The following is a 5,514-nucleotide window of genomic DNA, read 5'->3' on the forward strand; positions in this document are numbered from 1 at the left end:
GATGCTTGGGCAGCCAGGACTCCCCGCTGGCCCCATTCTTCCTTCAGACACGCGCACACACATATACGCAACACACACGCATGCACACACACTCTGCCCTCCACCGCATGTAGCCAGATAGACAAAAAGCAATGGAGATAACATTCACACATGACCACATAGAAACATAAATGAACAAATGCGCTTATAGTGACATGCCAGTCAAATACACACATGGAAAGACAAGAGCCTGGGACGCAAAGCCAAGTGGCACAAAGCCACCTGGATGTACATGCTTCTCCTCACCCACACATACACGGAAGTCATGCAAACTTGCATACACACTTCTCCAGACAATTGTGCATGCATGCATGCATCACTGCCTGACACTTGTCAGTGTACCCTCCAGCAGGCCCCAATTCCTCTGGTAGCAAATTCAAATCGCCCAGCGCGGCCTTCAAAATTTGTCCTCCATTCTGCTTCATGATGGTTCCCCCACCGGCTCTTCATTCCAGGCCAGCAAAGCTGGCTGGATTGTGGTTTGTTCATCCTGCCTCAGAGCTGTCAGAGAGATACTTTTCCTCTTCTCTGACTCTGTTCCATGCTGTGTTGCATTTCTCCTTGCATACCCTACTTATAACTCCCCTCCTCCAGGCAGCCTTCCCTGATGAACTAACTGGCTCTGATTCTGAGTTTGCCCAAGTCATTTGCACTTGTTGATCTGTGTTGTGGTGAGCTGTCACCAGGTTACTTTGCATGTTATCTTGGTGGGGAGGAGGACTGTAAACTCCCCAAGGGCAAGACCACTTAGTCAAGTATTTCTGTCAAATGCCAGGCCTCACCCCTTGAGGCAAGGCTGTGAATGCTCCTGGGAGCACTACTACCTGGTTTTAACAGGTGGAAAAATGAAACAAGGCCTCAAGCAGTCACTAGAAAGTTCTCCTGTTACATCCTGAAAATATCTCATTCAAAATAACCTTTCAGAGCCACTTTGGATGGGGTACACCTTCCACGGTGTCCTCCCATATTCACATTGTTCCTAACTGGAAACATTGCTTCTGAGCTGGGTCTTCACCTTATTCTCCAGGAGAAAATTTGGCTGTTTTCAAAAATTAGATCCACCCTAAAGGATAAAAATGTGCCTCTGGTGATGATGCTCAGAGCTGTGCTACGGTCTCTAAAGGCAATCCCCAGAGAGGAATGCCAGGAATGACCCTGGCTATAGCAGCGTCACCCAACAGTGCTACTTTGAAGAAGATGGCATGCATTGGAATCGGTTCTTTGTATTTAAAAAAAAAAAGCAAGACTGCCCTAAAAATTCATTTGTTGACTGCCTCCCCAACTCACCACAGTGTTGTTTCATCCCAGGCCAACCTCTTTGGGGAGATAAGTGCCCTGCCTGCTTCCCCCCACCACTACCTTCCCCCCTTAGTCTTAACAGCCAGCTTTCCCTCTATGTCCCTCTCTCCCTCCTGCAGATAGAGGCTCCCACCCTCTCCCTGTCTTTCATTTACAAATAAGCCTCCATCATATTTATTTTTCCACCTGTCTTTCTCTGTCTTCTGTTGATTTCTCTTCTCTCTTTTTCAATATCACTTTCTCTCACTCCGATTTTAGTTGGGGCTCTGCCATTTCTTTTCCCATCTCAGTCTTTCTCTAATTTCCATCTTTTTTCTGTTCTCTCTCCCGCCCTCCACCTCCATTGCTCAGAGCAGTCACTGCATGGGGAGTGTGTGTAGAAGTCTAGTTCAGCACCAGATGACTGACGTTTTGGATGGAGCTTGGAATTGCTGTGTTCCTGCTCCCCCTACACACACACACACACACACACACACACACACACACACACACATTTATGAGTCTCTCCTCCTACCCAAGTCCCAGGTCCTGAGAGGTCAGCAGAGCCCTTGACCCAGAGCCTTCATCCCACCCTCTACAACCTCTACCTGGCCCTTCTCACTGCCTCCTCCTACCCTCCAATCCTCTGGTTTCCATTTCCTCTCTTCCCTTCTCTATCTCCCTCTCCCTCTGTCTCTGCACATTTGTCTCAGTATCTTCTCGGCCCTGGTCCCGGGTTACTCTGCCTTTGGTTCTGGGTTCAGGGCTTTTGGTTTCTTCCTGAGCCTGGTTCCAACTCACATCTGAGTCTGTGTCTGTCTCTGCTATTTCTAGCCTCTGGCTCTGTCTTTGTGTCTGTCTTCAATCTTTCTCTCTGCTCTCCAGATGCTCCTCTCTCTTTCCTCTCTCCTGCTTCTGGGTCTGTCTCTCTTCTGTCTCTGCCATTCCACTCTGTGAATGTCTCTGTTCACTCTGTGTCTCGGTCTCTTTTCATCTCCAGGGTGCTGTGCCTCACTCTGCGTTATTGGTCCCGCTTTGTCAGTCTTGGCTTGAATTTACTGGGTATTTCTGGCCCTGTCTCTGTGTCTGTCTCCCCCCTTCACTGCCTCTTTGCACTGCCCTGCAGTTATGGGGGGTGGGCTGGCGCGGCGGGCTTCCAAGGGGGACTGGGCGGGTGGCCCTTTGTGTGGAAGATTGACGGCCATACGGCGGCGCAGCCTCCGCAGCGCTGATTAGGATGCAGCGCGGGGTCCGACTGCAGCATTCTCCTCACCGAACATTCTCCATGACTCCAAATGCTGGTCCCCTCCCTGCCTGCTACCAGTCTCAGGGTCGTGTGCTTTACCTCTCCCCCAGCCCCAGTTTCTCCACTGGGAGCCACTAGATATTCTGGGAGGGCAGTCGAGGGCCCCCTTTCTTACCCAGGTATCCATGTCTTGTGCAGTGTAAGAAAAAATGAATGAGGAGAGGTGGGAGGCTGACTGGCGGTGCTTTGCTGGTGGCAGGAGAGTGGGAGGCATGTGAAGAACAGAAATGTCCCTGGGAGCTTTGTCCCAGCATCCCTGATGAAGAATTGCCAAGCAGCTCCTTGCACCCCTCAGACAGGCACACGAGGAGCAACAAGTCCAGGGAGGAGAAGCGGCAGGTTTTAAAACACAGAAAGGGGAACAGAAATATGTATGCCCCTCTATTCCCCTCATAGCACCTATAACCCTTCCTTGTACATACGAAGCTCTCAATTAAATTATTGGCTCGTATTTCACCATTTCTCCAATAATTAGTGCCTAAGTCAGTGGAACTCATTTCTTTTAAATATGCCTCCCCATTCCCCCCACTTATCCACCCGCAGCAATCCAGTATCTGCCCTCTGAACAGTTTCCCTTCCAAGCCTTCCAAGCACGCCGGTGATTAATATATTCCAGCTCCAAATCCCAGTCATTCCAACCACTCCACCTCCATCACCTATCTACCCGGTGACCCTCCCTCCCTTGCCCACCCCGATGCAGCCTGGCCACCTGGGTTCCTCCCCAAAGACAGTAACTAAAAAGCACTGAGAACTAGAAGGGGAGGGCCAAGGGCAGCATGGTGGGTGGGAGGGGATTCCAGAGCTAGCAAATAAAGAGCCTTGTCAGCATCTGTCATATATGCCATCTCCCTCCATCATCCCTGTCTCTTGCCTCCTGGCTTCTGCCAATCCATCTCCCGGCTGACGCTGACGGACTGAGCTCAGGTGCAAATTCACGGAAGTCGTGTAATACCTGGTCTGCTTCAGACCCATTTTCTCCAGGAGTGTCACTAGACCCTGACGTCTTTCTTTGAAACTCCGGGCGACCCTAGGAAGCTGAGGCTGTAGATGGAACCCAAGGAGGAAGAAAAATTGCCCTCTCTGCTCAATATCTTAGTCTCAGCCCTTTGTCTCCACCGCACATCCCCAAAAGTAGAACTCAAAACTTCAGGCAATAGTATGGAGGATTAAATCTCAGGAAGACCATCCTAGCCTTAAGGAGGTCGTGAATGCCTCCAGAAACTAGAGAATTGTTGGGGAAAAAAAGATGCGGTTTGAAAGATCACTTCTTGTAATATACCAAATTTCCACCAGGGGGCGAAGGACGCAGACTTAGGTGGCACCTTCTCTGCAGCGACCTGCGAAGGACTCGGCGGCCACAGGAGGGCGGCAGAGAACGGTGCTCCCTGCAGAACCCAGACCTCGGCCCTAGGTACTGTCAAAGATGGGGCTGTGCTGCACAGGCTTGGGGAGTGTTGCTTCAGCAAGAAACCGTGAATTTCTGAATTCAATAAATGCTCTTGCAGCCCTCTCCATTTGGGCATCCCTTCTCAGGCTCTTAGGACCCTGAAATACCGTCATCCACCCCGGCCTCCTTCCATTCTGGTCCCTCAGCTCTGGGGCTGCTGGCACAGAAAGGCCCTGTGGCTTTTCCTTCACAGTTGTACAGCAAATGACACTCAAGCTCATAGAAAGAGGTGACGTTTCATAGCGTCCTAGCTGATAACTGGAGCCAGAACTAGAACCCAAGTTTTCTCCATTCTCAGTACAGGCTTCTTCCCATTGTCCTGGCTGATGTTCCTGAAAGAAAAGCATACTTTACAAGCCCCAATGGAAAACCAGCTCACAATCCTTGGTTTAAAAAATCAATGTCGAGTCTATGGCCATGCCACCCTGAACAAGCCCGAGCCCGTCTGATCTTGGAAGCTAAGCAGGGTCCGGTCTGGTTAATACTTGGATGGGAGACCACCTAGGAAGACCAGATGCTGTAGGTGCTGCAGGTGTAAAAAATTAAAAAAATAAGGGATTGTAAGCTGACAAGGTCCTTGCAATCTGTGAGGGCAACCAAGGGGTGCCTTACCAAAAATAAATAAATAAATAAATATAAAAAATCAATGTCAAAGCTATACCTTGCCCCATGTTTACATATATAACTGGTGCATATAAAACTGTTGACCACAGAGCAGAGAGATGACCTCCTCTTTTTAAGCACATACACCTGTCTACCCCTCAGAGTCCCACAGCCCCTGTCCCTCTCTTCTTCCTGAACTGCAAGAGGAATGTCTCTTCATTTATAATTTGCATTTTCACTGTATTTTCAGAGGCTCCTCAAAGCTACAAACACTTTCTCAGCTTTAACCTTGGTCCCTCCTACCACAGCACAGCCCTTTACAAATGGAGGAGAAGGGCTGCCCAGGGATCCTCTCTCCCAGGCCCTTCACTGCTCCTTGCCTCTCCCCATCCCTCTGCTGACCCATCTATTTCTCCTCCAGATCCTTCTTGCCACTATTGGCCCTCCATGACCCAAGTCTTCTGTCTAGCCCTCACTTCTCCCTCTCTCCTTGGAGATAAAGAGCTAACAGAGGTGAGAGTAACTGAGGAGGGATGAAGCCAATTGTAGGGGGATGTGTGTGTAAATTCGTAGGCTGATAGGCTGTGTACACATACATGTGTGCCACACACCACCCCTTCTAAATAGCCCCCACACACATGATTCCATGCCATCCATGCCCCCATCCAGGACTCTTTCTTTATAAAACAGAAGGAAAAAATATCATCTCAACCTCTCAAAAACCTTATTCCAATTTTCATCCTCTTGGGGGAAAACTGAAAAGACAAGACACCCCTCCCCTTTTTTTTTTCCTTTCCCCATCTGCCTCCTGTCCACTCCGGCTTTTGAGATTTCTCCCTAG

At 49.6% G+C, this 5,514-nt stretch overlaps 1 pseudogene; it reads left to right on the plus strand.

The window, feature by feature from the left end:
• The first annotated feature begins 4,477 nt into the window (after positions 1-4,477).
• On the plus strand, positions 4,478-4,596 carry LOC112478477 (annotated as a pseudogene).
• The last annotated feature ends 918 nt before the right edge of the window (positions 4,597-5,514 follow it).

The sequence above is a fragment of the Pteropus alecto genome, unplaced genomic scaffold (genome assembly GCF_000325575.1).
Source record: "Pteropus alecto unplaced genomic scaffold, ASM32557v1 scaffold220, whole genome shotgun sequence".
NCBI classification, from domain to species: Eukaryota; Metazoa; Chordata; class Mammalia; order Chiroptera; family Pteropodidae; genus Pteropus; species Pteropus alecto.